The sequence below is a fragment of the Triturus cristatus genome, chromosome 3_2 (assembly GCF_964204655.1).
Source record: "Triturus cristatus chromosome 3_2, aTriCri1.1, whole genome shotgun sequence".
Taxonomy (NCBI): domain Eukaryota; kingdom Metazoa; phylum Chordata; class Amphibia; order Caudata; family Salamandridae; genus Triturus; species Triturus cristatus.
Window position 1 is genome coordinate 1,183,341,238 of NC_140584.1, and position 17,488 is coordinate 1,183,358,725.

Genomic DNA, 17,488 nt, shown 5'->3' on the forward strand with positions numbered 1-17,488 from the left:
CCAAAAGTTGTCAGAACTCCTCTAAACACATACTACTGCTATAACATCAATTAATTCTATTATTTGCCGCTTTCAATTTCCAAATGTTGCTATTACTTACTCACACTTTACCACTGGTAACAACAAAATATATAGCCTTTTGTACATAAGTCATAACACTAACAGAGTTTCTGTAACTTATATTGTCCAACTACTGAGCAATCTCCAACTTACACAACACACACATAGGTGAAACCTAATGCATTTACCAATGCTTGTTTTTATTCTCCCCACTTGTGTACTCCCGATGAAGGAGGAATCTGTGGAGATGTGGTGTGGTGCTGGGCGTCTGGTGCCGCCTGGCACCGCCTTGAGATAAGAGGCTTGTTGCATCGCCAAGCATTGTGGGAGCAAGGAGGTGAGACTGTCTGGTGTGCTCTCGAGGGAGTTTAGAGCCTGTTTTGAGGTTCCTGGGAACATCTAACTACTGGATTTACATCAGACAAACCAAAGGCACAGGTTGAGTTACTGGACACATAGAGTACATTCTGGGCATGAATGCAGCTGTTTGGATGCTGATGGGTGGTTCCCATGTTGTTATTAATGAGACAATAAGTGCTTGTATGTTACATGCAACCAACTCCCACGGCTGAACCGTGAACTGATTGGGATATACAGGGGCACATAAGACAGATAATACTGGCAATTTAAAAGTACTAAAGCCTCTTGATATTTTGTGTCAGGTCATCAAAGATTTACAAGCTAAGTCGTAGCAGTGCCCAGAACATTACCTACGACTTGCATTCTGGAGTTTGTCATTACTGATTACATCGGAGTTTTGACCCTGGCTGAGTGCCCCCATGGCAATACCTAGGCACAAGTGTTGTAATGGTCTTGCAGTAGAGAGGCAGAGTCTGGTGCCATTTTTACATCTCGGGCAGGTTTTGGTACCGGCCATGGTGAAGACAAAAAGGTAGTAACAGTTGGGACCCCTTTGGGAGAGTTGCTGGAGGAATGCCCAAGAGACATAGGTATATCATTTTCTAACTTGGGACAGACCGGGTATCGGCAGTCTAATAAAGTGGTATAGAATCCATAAGTATCTGAACAGAGAAACGTGCACTTTGCATACCTGCAAGAGACTCATCTCACAAACTGTGAGCTGGCTAAACAGTGGAGCGGTGCGTTGATCGGCACCACGGTTTCTGGGTACGTCGGGGGCACACTCATTTGGATTGGTCCAGGGGTTCTCTTCATATTGCAGCGCACTACGACTGATGCAGAAGGACGTAGCGTCGTTGTGGGGGTTTGCTTGATGGAGACTCATCATCATTAGTAGCAATGTATGCTTCGAATGTAAACTTCACTCCTTTTTATGTCCACTCTTACCCCCATCCTGATATGCAACACAAGCACCCAGTATTAGGGATAGTGATTTTAACTGTGTCTCGGATATAGAATTAAATAGATCATACCTGCCAATATCTGGAGAGCAGTCAATCAAACACTCAACACTTAAAACAGTGGTGGAGACCTCTTAGGCTACTTGATATCTTGAATACCTTACATTGTGGACATGGAAAATTCACATTTTATTTGGGGTTACATGTGCTGTACACGGGGTGAGATCTCTTCATTTGGAGGAAGCAGAAATAGGGGTAGTTGATGCAGAGTACTTGTGTGGCACAATCCGGATCATAATTATCTTAAGTTATCTATACAGTGTTGGAGGGGGCAGTTTAGAATACACACAAGGCAACTATCGACTGAAGTTATCTCTGACAAAGCTTTTAAGACCAAGATGGGATAGCATGTAGCATTTTATTTCTCAGAGAATTAGGGTTCTGCAACTAACAACCTGGGGGACTCGGACGCCTTCAACATAGTCAAGAGGTCTTTGTATAAACCCCCACATTTGGCACAAAACATTTTGCAGAGCGAGACCTGTCCTTGGAAGCACGTATTTGAGAACATGAGATCCTCTCCCTCATGAATGACTCAGTTGTTGCGGCGAACACAGTAAAGCTTTAGACAGTCTGGGCAAGCTAGATTAAAAGGAATAGTTGCTCGTTATCACATGGACAGAGATCAATATGGACAAATCCTAGCATGACAGAGCTGAGTACAGACTGGGAAAGTCGGAATTCTCAAGACGCAATTGTAAATAAAAAATAAAATAATATAAATCAGGGATAAATGATATGTTCAAAGAATTGTGCGCACGGTTGTAAGACTCCTCGTAGGAGGTAGAGGAAGATAGGATGGTACTTATTTGAGGGAATACATATTCCCACTATTAACTTCATGCAATCCTGTAAACTAGAAGAACCCATCACTTAGAGGAGGTTAAAATGGAGATAGCTCGGGGGAAGACAACGGGTTCAAATTGCTTGCCCACAGAGTCTCACTGTACAAATGGATCAGTACTGGCTGCCTGTTTACTGCACGTTTATGATCAGACTAAGCAAATGGGGATACTCCCTTCCTCTAGAAGAAAAGCCCCGATAGTCACCCTGCCCAAGACCAGACAGGATTCATTAAATGTAAGTTCATATCTCCCACTGCCTTTGCTCGACTTGGATTACAAGGCTCTCTGTAAGGTATTGATACATTGCTTAATACCCATACCTCAAACCAGAATACATCCAGAATGGAATGGTATTATATCATAGAGAAACTCTTTCCTCAACCTACGATGTCTCTTCTTTATAGTGATGGACTAGAGTGGCAGACAGGCAGAAAGGAAGGAATACAGTGGGTGCCTCGCTAGATAAAAACAAGGCCTGTATACTGTCAGTCATACTGCCTAGATGTACTCCACGGGACGGACTATTTACAATGGGTATGCCTCACATGTGTGCCCGGTGGCAAGGGTACACCTGGGTAAAGTGATATTAGAGACCATGGCTAAGAAGACCGGCACGCAAGAAGGGTGTCTACTTTTGCCCATCATTTTTGCATTGGCGATGAAAGTTAGCATGCTTGTTGAGGGCCAAAGCCCCAGATTGGCAGTTCACAGTTCCTGGCATATAATATCTCTGTATGCTGATGATGCACTTAAAGTCTGGGAAGGTTTCTGGCACATCTGTTGGAATTGCGAGATGAGCTTGGGAGGATTACAAATAAATTGGGGAAAATCATGCCCTTAAGAAGTTAAAGGATGTACAGGTCTATGATAGAAGGCTAGTGTAGATTTTAAGACTATAAGGTACTTGGGGGTAAATATTTATGATTACGAGGCTGACCTTGTTGACAGTAATTTGGGAAAGGCGGTTGCGGTAAGGTGCCAACCAGTTCATTTCTGGAATCCACTACCCTCGTCACCTCTAGGAAGAGTTCCGGTGGCAAAGATAAGTGTTCTCTAGATTACTTTATTATTATGCAGCACTCCTGGTCACCCTACAAAACAATTTTTTTTTTAAAAACTCACACTTTAGGGAAATCCAGAGTGTACTTTCCTTAGTGTGAAGAAGAGGGTGGCACCAGGTAGCCATCAGCAAAGTCTATGCCCTGTTACAGGAAGGGATGGCCTTGGAGCTCCCAACTACGAGCTTTATGATACCGCAGAGCAACTTCAATGGCTGATGCACTGGTTTTCTGCAGTGAAAACCCCAGAGTGACTGGAGGTACAACAGGTACTGAGGGGGTAGCATTCTAGAGTGGTTATTTGGAGTTGAAGCCATTTATCCAGCGTGGTGTAATCTCATGAAGGTAGCAATACACTGCTGAAAATTGTACGCAAGGACAAAACACTGGATACCCCTGTTTACACTGGAGCGTTCGTCGTGGGTGTTGCCGGAGTTTGCATCACAGAGCGCCTCTAATGATACACAAGCCTGCATAGGCGCACCAACATTGACCTGGGATGACATGATAAACAGCGAGTCACAATCTTCTCAGTACCTGGTGGAAACATGTGGCATTGAGCAGGGACAGTTTCTGTTATATGGCACCTGTGTACTACCGTAGTCCTAAGTGTGGAGTTCCGCTCAAAACTTCAGGAGTCTTCAAGTGGTCCCGATATATGGTTCTGGCTGATAGGTGACAACGCGCATACCCTGTTGCAACACCAAAGGTAGGATTTAGGGGAATCTAAGAGGCTGTTGGGAGGAACATATGAGCCATGCTTGTAATTGTATTGTAATTGCACTTATATAGCGCTTACTACCCCCGACGGGGCATCGAATCGCTTTTTCGGCTTTTTCCCATAGAGGATTAGTATGGTAAAGCATGCAAGTAAATTTTAAGTGGTGGATAGGTTAGTCAGTTATTTGGATTCGGAAGGATAGCAGAAGGATAGAAGAGGGGAAAAAAAAAAGTATGTATTCATATAGCGCTTTTTAGAAGCACGCCTTCTCCAGAAACCCATAAAGGATTAGTGCTGAATTAGTATGGTGAAACATGAAAGTAATTTTAATGGTGGATATCAGTCAGTTATTTGATGTGAGAAGGGTAGCGGAGGGATAAAAGTGAAGAAAGGTTTGCATTCATGGAGCACCCGTTACCCCTGATGGGTGTTGAAGCGCTATTCTGACGAGTAGGACACCACTCCGGAATCCATAAAGGATTAGTGTTGAAAATTAGTATAGTGAAGTATGAAGTAATTTGAATGGTGGATATGTAGTGACTGACGAAGGATGGGTGAGTATTGACAAGTAGGTTGATCCCCAAGGAATGGATGGAATGTTTGTTGAGAGTGATGAAAAGCACAAAGAAAACAAAACCTATTTGTACATTTATAGATTTGACACTAGTATTGGCGAAGAAGCGAATAGCCATGTCTTGGAAGACCACTTACGCTCCTTCATTGTCAAGTTAGCAGAATGACTTGAACAAAAGGAATTATGCTGCTGAGATTGATTCCCTGTCTGGCTTGCAGAGGTTGCAGGGAAGGGGAGGGGCGAGTGTGGACATGAAATGTGGAACGGCATTGTGGAGAAACTAAAAGTTAAGTCTGAAAAAAGTTCTCCTTGACGTGCATTTCTTCTTCTATCCATTTATTGTACCCCGACTTGGAATATTAAACGCAGGCCTTGAGACTGATTGATATGCAATGTATCACTGACGGGTGGAGTGTGAGTGAGTGTGTACAGGATAGATTGTACTTTTAGACCAGCGATCTTAGAGGTATATTTGGTGTACAGTGAGTTTGATGATGCAATGACATTATGGACAAATATTACTGTTTTTATCCTTTTGTTTCTAAGCTTAATGGTTTGGTTTGTATGTAAAACTTCAGATATCTCCCAAGACAGAATAGCTGCAGTAGACAATTTATTAGATGCCTACTCATATATTGTTATGTACTACAAATAGGTGGTGCTAACGTGTTATGTATATGAATAACAGCAAACCAATAAAGAGAGAAAAGTGAAGGAATATTGAGGTCAGCAAGTGTATATGAAAGTATATGAACAGCTAAAAAGCTACAGATAAGCTAGGTCCACCAAAAAAGAGGTGGAAACTAAAGAACTACTGGGGGAAATTAGTCTGCCGGTATTGGTGGAAGAAGAGAGACCATCGTTGGAGGGAGACATCGCTTCAGACGAAATAGCAGGCCATTTGTTCTCTCCAGACCGGAAAAGCGATGGGCCCTAACGGCCTCCCGATAGAACTGTACAAAAGGCATGATAAGATGGCCCCCTACCTCAGCACAATGTACATAGAGAGTCTGGAGGAGGGACTCCTTCCCCAGGACCAAAGATTGGCCACTCTGGTGGTGATACCCAAGGAAGGGAAACCAAGAGACAGTTGCACGTTGTATCAACCCATATCGCGGCTGAACGCCAAGGCCAAAATATTGGCCAAATTGCTTACCACCGGCTTGATTCGCGTCCTTTTGGAGCTGGTCCATCTGGACCAGTCTGGCTTCATGCCGTCACGTAACACATCCCTGAATTTAAGGAGGGTGCATGGCGTTATGGGAAGGGCGGACACCATAATGGAAGATGCAGTTGTGGTGTCTCCAGATGCCACCATGGCGTTTGACACCAAAGAGTGGCCGTACCTTTTCGCTGTCTTGGAGAGGTTGGGATTCGGTCCTAAATGTATTAGTTGGGTCCGACTTTTATATACTGACCCACTAGCGCAGGTAGTGGTCAACAACAACAAAATCTGCTATATTCCCTCTCCACAGGGGAACTAGACAGGGGTGCCCCCTGTCCCCACTGCTGATGCACTCACACTAGAGCCCTTGGCCTGCTGGATCCGACAACACCCCGCAATAAGAGGGCTGCGCTGATTGGGAGGACCGTATATCGCTCTACGCAGTCGACATTTTGTTATACTTCCCCATATAGATCCCTGCGTAGTCCTTAACATTTTTACTAATTTTGGTACATACTCCAGGTACACTATTCACTGGACGAAATCGCTAATTTTTGTACAACAGGGCACACCACCGGTCCTGTCGAAAGAATATCAACGCAAGATAGTGACAGAGGGGTTTAAATATTTGGGAATTTTTATCACTAAGGATCCCAAATTATTTTACAGTGCTAACCTGTTACCACCACTGCAGCGGCTAAAGTGTGATGTAGAACATTTGCAGCCTCTTTCATTGTCGCTCTTGGGGAGAGCCGCATTGTTTAAAATTAGGTCTCTGCCTCAGTTCTTACACGTTCTACAAAATTCACCTACCCCGATTACCACAGCATATTTTAGACAGTTGGAAAGTGCACAGCGAACGCTGCTCTGGGGAAGTGGTCAGTCGAGAATCACGTTCCCGAAGTTAGTGAGGAGCTGGTATGATTGGGGAATCGGTTTGACAAATATCAAAAAATACTACTGGGCGGCACAACTAGCGGCCATCAATCACTGTATATATCGGCCCACTACTGATCCGGGCTATGCAATGGATAGTTGGCAGCTCCCTGTAGTGAACTATACACAAGCATTATATTCAAAACTGGCTCCGGGCAAAGTGGGAACATGACGAGGAAAAGTGGATGGAAGTGCTACCATCCCCAAGAGAGGAGGCAATATCCTCAAAGCTGAAATTGGTGCAACTGAAAATACTGCACAGAATATATGTTACCGGGCCGACTTTGGTCAAGATGGGGTATGTGAATGAGGCTAGTTGTAGACTGCGATGTGGCCAAGAAGGCACTTTTTTAGGTCTTTCCTAGCGTTGCAGCGCTGTTTGTTCTGCGAGGCTTCTTATAATCAAGCAAAATTAAGAAGTGGAGTCTAGGCTCCACCCCTTCATTCCATTGGCTTGGGTCATAGTGCATGCTAAACCCTGGCTTTCCATTGTCAGTGAGGCTTTTTAGTCCCTCCGTGTTACTGCCCTATCTCCTTTTGGCCCCGCCCACCCGGACTGGATCTTTTACTCGCGGCGTGGCACGGTGTCTCTTAATTAGCTGCTAAGCACTTTTTTCTTGTATTAGCACAATGGCATCGCCCTGCAGAGGAGCCCTCCGTTGTGCGCTCTTTGGCAAAGGAGTCGCGTGATGCAGTGGTAATGCGCTCTTTGTGACCCCCCCACCCCCGTTTTATTGGTCTCTCTCTACTCCCCTCCGAGAGGTCTGTTTATTTAGATGTGATTACGTGATGCAGCCCACCCAAGGCTCGAACCCTGTTCTCCAGCTCCAAAGTCGGCAGCGTTATATGTTGAGCCACCTCCTCGCTTCGATTCTCTGCACAGTTTGTTACAGATGCTTCATGTGCCGTGTTGTTTTTAAATTATATATGCTGCACAACTTGTAAAAGGCAAAGGACTAGGCAAAACCCATCATGACTGCAGTTTTTCAGGAGCAGTAGACGTTCGCATTGCACATTCTTTTAAGTCGGAGAGAAAATGCTGCGTCATGAGCTGTCCGGGCACTGTAGCTTCACGGCGCACTGTGCTTGTTCTCCATGACTTGTGGCGTCTCTGGTGTTCTTAAATTTCCTGCTAGAGTCTGCATTTTAGGCGCTCCTGTTTTCGCTGTCCTAAGTTGGTACATGGACGAACCTGCACGTCTTTTTCCAAGGTACATGCGTGGCAGGTTTTCTGCCGAAACATCACGCGCTCTGGTACATTATTCAGTGACCCATGCTATAATGAAATATGACACACTCGCTGTAAGTCCTTCCTGGGCTGGTTTCTGTGTGTGGAGCCGCAAGGGTTTCGGGTATTTTGTAGTTTGAAAGACATAACTTACAAGTGCATTTGGCGTCAAGAATGACTTTAGAGGCCAGTTAGACACAATTGCAGATGTGGCTGGAATTAAATGTGAGCGCTTTAAAAGAGAATTCCCCTCTAATCCTTTACTACTCACCGAAAAGCGCTTCGACGGGGTAGTAAGCGCTATATAAATATACAATTGCATATTCCACACTGAACATACTGCCGGGATAAAGGAGTAAAGTGCCTGATAGGATTGAAGAGGAGCTATTGACCGCCCGCTGTTGTGACTGAGGGGTGTGGGAGTGTTTAGGGGGAGTGAGGGGCAGTGATTCCTCACTTGGTGGTGAACAGCATAACATCTGAACACCCCGGGCCAGTGATCTTATTACTGATTTCGTCACACTCGGCAGGAAATCGGTGCAATGATTTCACAAAAAAGTCATGCGGGCGTGTGTATATGTTCGCACTTTTTGTGCAGTTTCGCAGTGCTACAGAAGTCCCGTGGGGCAGAGTTCCTCTGCTGTGTTCCGCAGGGTGCAGTCTCATCAGGGTGATAAGGCCCCCCCCCCCCGTCTTCCATCTGAAGGTTCCCACGCTGCACCCAGGTGTGTTTCTCGTTAGACCTGGGCGCTGTACATCCCGTTGCTCTAGGGTGCTCGCTCGTCACACACTGTTTGTCGGAGGGGTTGGTGGGGGTGATTTCATGAAACTCTAAACTGCGTGCGGTGTGAGTGCTGCCATTATTTGGTCATGGGGCTTCTCCAGCTCACAGGCCCAACGGCTACGAGGATCAACCCCAAGGTTAGAACAAGCATTTGCAATGCAATAGGTCTTTCATTTATGCAGTTTGAGCTATTGGCATTGTAAATGACAATGCCCTTTATTTATGTTTTGGTTTACAAAACCTAAATAAAAGGCATTGTCATTTACAATGCCAATAGCTTAAACCCATGTAAATGCGAGACCTATATGGGGGAAAGGGAACGAGTATAGAGGTACCATATGTGAGCCACCCGTGTTACCGGCACAGTCGCCCCTGGGAGACCTAACACCTTAATGTGCTATCGTTCACTGCAAAGTATACTTCACACAAGAATATGGAAGTGTGTGTAATGTGTCACTGACAAACATGCCATTTGATCTAGACCAATTATAAGCTGTGAAGTGGTTTTGGTTATTAATAAAAATAATTTTTAAAAAAACAAATTGATCTACCCTCAAAACCTGAGGCAGCAAGTAATACACATTTCTTTCTTTCGGCAGTAAATCTTAAAGCCTCTATCGCCCATAAATAGGTTTCAAACACATCAAACCAAACCTCCCATTTAACAGGTGGCTCACCCAACGTGTCTAGAAAAGACAGAGGTGATGAAACAGCTTGCATTGCACACATGACTGTGGCAACGTTTAAGAAATTAAATAAGTGCTGGTGAATATAAACTAGTGTAAAATAGAAAAATGGACACTGGCAGGATATGTAGAAAATGTGATACACCTGTGAAAGAAAAAACAAAGTACACTAAATAGTAAAACTTTGTCAAGTTAATTGTATAAACAAGTTCATTTGACAGATTTCCAAACTTTAGTAAGCAAATAAAGTGTGATTCACTGAGATCCACAAGCAGTGTGTGAATCACCGAGATCTACAGCAGAAACAATACAGAAATAATTAAATATAATAGAAATGGAGTAACATAGGTGTACGAATCACCAAGACTCGCAATACTCACGTACGAGCAAATGAAAACGAGACCGTAGGCTGCAAGGATACAATGAAAATAGACAGACGGCTGCGTTGAAGATTGAAATTGAAACGGAGGCACTGGCATTGAAAATAGAAATCTCTCGTTGAAGAGAAGCAGCTCAGTTGCCAAGCAACAGTGTAGAAAGGCATCCGCATTGATGGTTGCTATAGCAACTGAGTAGGACTTCTGCATCCCATGAGGAATGGAATGTGCATGCTCCTTGCGCATGCTTCTTGCATGAGCGTCGGACTACGCGTGCACTCAGTGCGAGCAATTTGCCAGCGTGCGCACTGTGCGCGAGCAATTTCCCACCGCAGGGCAAGGGGGGGAGGGGTGCGAAACAACCAAAATCTTCAATACCTGGCAAGGAGAATTAAACGCTGACTGCCGGGTGGAGTGAGGAGCACTTGGAGACTGCCTCACTCGTTCAGTCGAGAGAAACCGGGTCCATCGAGAGAAACAGGCCACCGCTGGACTTCGTCTTCGGTAGGAAGAGAAAAAAAAAGACCGAAAATGTCACCGAGTGGGTAGAATTTGATAAATCTTGAAAACTGAGCATGAAGAAAGCGTGCTGGAAAAAGGCAAGTTGAATTGATTTGTGAGGTGAGGTTGACACACAGTGCTGGTTCCGCTGTGTAGTTCAATCGTCACCAACATTTTGTAGTAATCAACTTCCAGGCAGTTGAAACGTAGAAGAGATTTAATGTCAGGAACTACACAGTTGCAAGTCATCACTTCCCAGGTACAATTAAAACAGTCCGGTTCAGTTACAACATTTCAAACAGTAACATTCTGAACATGTACTTGACTGTGACATAGCATCAGACGGCACCAGATAGTATATCCTAAACAGAGTAGGAATAAAACATCCCTAAGCTCCTTCCTCTCAGAGAGGAGGTCGTATCCCTTGGCGGGACTAGGTGTTTCCACCAAGAGGAGAATCCCAGATAATGAAGCATGCTACCTTTGGTGGGTCAGGGATTTTGTCCGTAAAGGGATTCCCCCACAAGCCCCATGAGATAACCTTTATTGTCTCTCCGAGTTTGCTAAGGCATTCCAGACCCAAGGATTTCTTTAAAAAAAAAAAAAAGTTACAACCGTTTTTGCACCATTTTTCTAAAAGCAGACCATTTTTCATATTTTTTGTGGGTTCAAGCCGTTTGCACCTTGTTGGTGAAAACCGGTATGAAACCCATGGATGTACTTGGAAAGCTGTACATTTCTGATTATTATACAGAAATCAGACATTACCAAGGGGTAATTTGGAGTAGCTTGTTCATGGTTTTCCTAAAGAAACTGATAAATATCTTGAGACCAACAAGCTACTGCATCCTAGCCAACCTGAATTTTTCTTAAGTATAGCACGGAAACAGCACTGCTTGAAATGCCCGAATTCATTAAATGGACTCTGGAATAGGGAGGGAAAGAAGCGCTAATTTTACTTGATCTTTCTTGGCATTCGACACTGTTGGACATGGCCCTTTTTGCAGGGTCATCCCTGAACTTTTTGCCTTCCTCCTAGCCTTTTTCCTGACATGGTGTTGGTGGTTTTAGGACTCTGGGCACTGTAGCACTGGTTAGCAGTGCAAAGTGCATGTGCTCTCTGCCCTCCATAGGCTAACATTGGAAACCCCTCCCTTTTATGGGATAACTCCTAAATGGAACAAAATAAGTATAGCATGTTTGGTATGTGTGGAATGGAAATGATAAATGCTGCGCAATGGTGTGCCCAGATTTATTTTCACTATTTTAGGAATGCGACTTTTGTTCCTGAATAGGTCTGTGCCTGCCCTGTACAATGCTGGCTCCGCCCCCTGTGATGTGTCTGATTACCAAGCCCCAGCTCACAAAGGGAGGAGGGAAGCCTGGTAAAGTGCTCTACATTTCCCCAAAACCAGTTGGGACAGGTTTCCCCAAAGACCCTTCCAGAAGCTTATGCCCCTTCCTAGTAGCAGGGCAGAAGGGTGTATAAAGGGTTGTTGTGCTTGTGCCGACTTGGAGGGGACACTCTGCCAGGAGGAACTGCCGTGGGACCCTGCGTGCTGGCCCCTGTGCCCAACTTTTCCCCTCTGCCCTTCTACAGGACCAGGAAGAGACTTTTGTTGGAGTGAAGACTGCTGCACAAGGAGGATTGCCACACTGCTGGATTTGACTGTTCCCAGGAACTGCTGTCCTGTTCTGCTGAGTTGCCCTACTGCCTGCTGATCTTGCCCAGCGTTGCCTCCAAAATGCCTGGCTTCTAGCACCTCGTGAGCGCTATATTCTATTTACCCAAGGGCATGTGGGATCCCCCTGAGCTGCCTGCGGAAGAGCGGGAGCCCACCCTGCATGTGGACGCCTTTTTAAACTCGAGGGGGAGCCCACCCCGCGTTTATGCAACATTTCTGGTCTCTAATTCACGGGTACCCACCCCGCATTTGTCACCTTTAGCGGGAGCCCACCCCGCTTCATACTTTAAATTAAGCGGGAACCCATCCCACGTTTGGTGTATTGGCGGGTGCCCACCCGGCACTGGAGCTGTACTTTAAGGCGGGTACCCACCTTTGCCGCTGGGAAATCACCGCCACGACTCAGGACGAGAATGGGAAGAGCCGCCGGCCAACCCGGAAGCCAGGCAAGTCCGCCTGACTGGGGGTGGGGCCAGCCACCGAGACCGGAAGACTGCGTGTGGCCGAGCGGGGCTCCCGTGAGGCTGGGAGAGCCCCGCAGTGCTGAGGAATGGGAGCCACGGAAGCTTTGCTCCAAGAATCAGGAAGCCAGACACTAGATACCCGACTGGGGACGGGGCTCCCCTACGGCAGGGGAGAGCCCCACATGGTTCCTGCAGCAGTGGTGAGTCTTGGGAGGTGCCCCCTTCCATGGAGCCGGCAGTAATGTTGTTTTCCGGCCCCGAGGGGTCAGTGGATGTCGTGCCTCGAGTGCTGTCCTAGCACCAACCCAATTGCGTCAACTATTTATACTGTCACAGCTGTGCCGCATGGCCTCGGGCAGCTGATTGCTGATTGGGTGTTGGGGTCATTTATGCCTAAGGTGATGCCTAATGTCACACTATGATGCCTGCATGTCATGCCTGATCTAATGCGTTTATGCCTAATGGGCTCATGCTAATGAGATTTATGCCCAAGATTTTATAATGCTGGGTTCACAATTTCACCAGTAGCTACTGGCCGTTATACTTTTATTACTAGCTGGTATACATTTATTACTGGTGGTTTTGCATTTACTGTTTATGCTTGTGATGGTTCTGGCAGCGACCGATTGGCTCTGTCTTGTACATAGTCCCCTGTAAAATGTGACCTGGTGCCCGTCGGCACAGTGTATATATCTGTGATTGTGATTCTAATGTGTTTTACATAATACAAAGGCTATTTTTATACAACCTTGTGTGGAGTCTCTTTTGTAGTGTGCCTAGTGTGTCGCGTGTGTGCGTGTGTGTGTTGCGCAAATGGTTTACACATTGCCTCTGGGATAAGCCTGACTGCTCGTGCCTAGCTACCAAGGTAGTGAGCAGGGGTTATCCTCAGGGTTTAACTCCCTTGCCCTGACTAGAACGGGGTTTCTGCCTGGCTTTGGCGCTTGACTTAGCCAACCGGGAATCCCCGTTTCTAACAGACACCATGTCTCATTTGATCCCATTATAACGCCTTGCCAATCTATGGTTTGGAGCTGTGGTGGCTGCAAAGAATCCGAAGTACTGGGGTGGGGGGTAAGGGGGGAATAAAAATGGAGCACGTGCCTGCTGCATGCTCTTCTCTCAATCCTGATGCTTTTCCAATCCTGTGCTGATCACTGCACAGGTTCCTAAATGGCTATTCCTGACACTGCTCTTATGCTAGGAATGCTGTTCCCAGCATGAGAGCCATGCTGGGATTGGGCCGAGTGATGTGGTACAGCGCTCAGACAGGGACTGGGAGCCTGTGGCTTCTCTCCACCCGGATGTCAAACTCAGTCAGGTGGAGAAATGCTAATTGTACATGACGGTTTGGTCGGCCTAAGACGGCCTGCCAAACAGTCATGCACAATTAGTAGTTCCCATTACCCCGCCTCCCCACAGTTGTTGCATAGTGCATGGCCCAGCCCAATGATGCGATTGCTGGCAAGCCGCAGGTAAGAAAAAAAAATTATGATAAATTTGGTTTATCATCATTTTATTTTTCAAGTGTTTACCCTCTGCTGCCACAACGGAGGAGCCGCCCCTGGTTTGGAGGCTTAGTCCTGGGCTGGATTAAATAATTCTTGGAAAATAGGAACGATCTGTGTGGCTGGCCCGCTTCTGCTCTGGGTCGAAGTCCCTTTCGTTTGGAGTGCCTCAGGGCTCTTACCACAGTGCAACTTTATTTAATATCTATCTGGCCTCGCATCCCTGGTGGATTTGTTGGATTTCTAGGTGGTGTCTCACACGGATGAGGGGGGGGTGGGGGGGGGGACAAAGAGGGGTGAAGTTGTTTATGGATCTCTCAAGTATTGCCTATTGGCAGTCTTTGAATGCCACATGCTAGTCACCTAATGGATAAAACTCTATTGTTTGGGTCTTGCAAAGCTGATTGGTGGTTGAATTGTTGGCCTGAAAGGCCCCCTCCTACATCCTCGGTGGTTGCACAGAATTTAGGGGTAAGGTTCGACAACCTGTTGTCATTCCAACCGCAGGTATCTGCTGGGGTGGGCACCAGTTATAGAATAGGTCGAGCCTTAGGGGGGAAAAAAAATGTATTCTCCCGTAGCATTCCGGAAAGAATAGTTCATGCTCTTATCACCTCTACTTTAGATTATGCAAATGTTCTGTATCTAGGCCTCCCAGATCAGATTAGAAGATTTCAGGTCGCTCAAAATACAGACGCTTTTCTAATCCTCAAACTTGGTTGTCGGATAACTAAGTCTTCTCATTTGCAATCACTGCACTCACTGGCTGTTAGTAAAGAAGAGGACTCTCTACAAAAATGTTAGTTTGGGCCCAAAAGGCCTTCTTTTGTGCTGGCCCCCAGTTGTTGATATCTAGACTGTAAAACGAAAGCCCAGCAAGGGTTTTGCTCTCTTCTCGATCTGCTCTGGTGTGGTTCAGAGCATCAGGCAGGTCAGAACGAAAGATGCTCTTTCTCCTAGTTGGCCGCGCGGGCATGGAATCTACTTCCGGAAGAGCTTCCTTTGGCGAGGGCAGAGTTTTCCTTCAGGTAAAAATCTTAAAACCCGTATAATTGCTGTGGCTCAATTGTTATCTACTTGTACTATTAGTCTGTAGTACTGGGACACTCCTAGCAGTATTTGCGCGCTCTCTAAACACATTCATTCATAGAAACGAATTGTTGAAATAAAAAATGAAAAAAAACATTGTTTTATCTTGGTGACAGATTTACAAACGCAATACATAGCAACATGCTAATGGCCCATCTTGCCGCATGGATTTATATGTTTGGGTGGGTGCCCAAAAAACATGTAATACCTAAAGTCAATAATTGAGCTGCAGCTAATAATGATTCTTCATTGTATACCAACCATGCAGCCAATAAAATGGCAAAATCGAATACATTAAAAATGATTATGAAGGAAACTATATTTTTGAAATGTGCTCTACATGCAGAGTTTAGGAATAGTGATTTGTACAACTCTGAATTTGAGGTCACCACACTATCACATTTTTCAGAGAGCATGTAGCAAAATGTGTTCTTTCCTGCACACTGGCTTACATTTCAAAAACAAAAATGGAAAGAAATACAAATACATTTCAAATGTTCAGTATTTTGTATTCTCACACTTCTCCCGATAAAAAAACTCTACCCGACAAGTGGCGGAGCCTAGCACCCGTGACAAGAATGGATCAAACTTGTGGCCACTGCGAAGTCAAAGGGCCTCCGCACGATCTGGCTAAGAAACAGTGGTTAGATTCATGCAAGTCACACCTTGCCGGACTCTCTTGGGTGTCTAGTTTCAGAAATGTCCGGGTCTAGTAGGGTTACCTGGTTGTCCGCTGACCCACAGCCAGAATACTGCAGCCATACAGCATGGCAAGAGAAGACATTGGGAGTCACACCCACAGTGCTAGGCCACATGTGAAAATGAGGCCTTGAAGAACCCAAATTTCATCTCGCTTGCCATGGGGATACGGGGAGGGGGGGGGGCTTCCAGCTGGGTGATCGAAGATACAAAGTAGGCCCCTTCAAGTTGGGTGATCGGAGATACATGGGGATTGGGGGCCCTTCCAGCTGAGTGAACGGAGTTCTAAGGGGGGGGGGGGAAGCTTCAAGCTGGGTGATTGGAGATACAAGGGGCCCCTTCCAGCTGAGTTAATGGAGGTCTAAGGGGGGGGAGGGGGGACATCAAGCTGAGTAATCGGAGATACAAGGGGGCCCTTCCAGCTGAGTGAAAGGAGATCTAAAGGGGGGGGCCTTCAGGCTGGGTGATCGGAGATACAAAGGGGGGGGGGGGGGGAGAGGGTGCTCAGCTTACCAGGGTGTTGTGTAGAATGAATCTGCCACAGATCACACTGGAAAAACGCACTGCTTTTCAGATGCCCAGAGCTAAAGGCATTGTGATGTGCACGTTCTGCAGGGGTCACAGCATGTCTAGACAGACAATCCGACCCTAGATGGGGTGGACGAGACACTGAAGGCTCGAGCCAGTGCCTGGCTGCGGCTCAGTCGAGCCGAGCCTTCATGTGACTGCTGCCCGTCACCCACCGTCTAACCTCATCCACAAGAATTAAAGACAAGCCAATAACATCTGATGTAAAACATGAAAGAGAAGCATCTAGTGGCTGAAATCACAAAACAAGGGATCAGTGCCAAAACTCTTACGCAAATATCGTATTCACCGAGCCTCCTTTTTCTTCATCACATGCGACAGTGCCTTAAAAAGAGCTCCCGCCGTGAGCTGTACTGAGCCTCTCGGGTTGATTCAACAGACTAGAATGAGGCTGCATAAGGATCGAGGCCACATAGAGGAGCACAGGACAAGTGACGCTCCTCTTCATTCACTAGAGGTGTGGTGGTGTTCTCCTGCCAAATGCTTTCAGGGCTCGGCTCGTACACGGGCGCTTAGAGCCAGCCAGGCCCTCGGCTCTCCCTGGTCATTTATTGGCTCGTCCCCATGCTCTTAGAGCCAAGCCAGACACTTGGCTGTAGGTCGGTTCACCGCCCTCTACCAGCTAGTGCTAGGCCCTTGAGAGGAACACGCCAAGTGCCCCTCCCTCCTACAAACGAGGGAAGCTTGGATTAACTACAAGAGTGAAGCCCTCCGATCACAGACCCCCAGCCTCATTGGCTGAAGCACATGAAAGCACCTTCGCCACTGGCTTACCCTTCGTTGGTCCTTCCAGCAGCAGACACTCCGGTCCACAGCCTCGCCAGGTGTGGCACCAGTGAGGGGGCAGTGGCAGGTACCAAGGTTACCCCCCACCTACTGACCACAACAAACCGAAGAGCGAGCGTCTCTATGTACTCAGCCACAGGCCTTGAAGGCAGATCTGCATCAGCGACCCGATCAACTGCGTCCTCAATCAGATAACACCTGCTCGAGCACACAGGGATGGAAGGGAGGCCTGATCCCTGCTGACAACTTACACAGGGATGGGAAGGGAGACCACACACATACACACGGGTAGGGAGTGAGATCACACACACAGGAGAAGGAAGGGTGACCACACACACACACAGGAAAAGGA

General features: G+C 46.5%; 1 protein-coding gene across 7 annotated transcripts in view; it reads right to left on the minus strand.

The window, feature by feature from the left end:
* The window catches only part of TTLL4 (tubulin tyrosine ligase like 4), a 525,559-nt gene that overhangs the window by 453,258 nt on the left and 54,813 nt on the right, over positions 1-17,488 (minus strand). For 2 of the 7 annotated variants that reach the window (XM_085650090.1, XM_085650092.1), the window contains one exon: positions 10,195-10,315. The exons of the other annotated variants lie outside the window; for them this stretch is intronic. The gene's annotated coding sequence lies outside the window, so the exon portion shown is untranslated. The remainder of the gene's footprint in view (positions 1-10,194; positions 10,316-17,488) is intronic. 7 annotated transcript variants of the gene reach the window in all.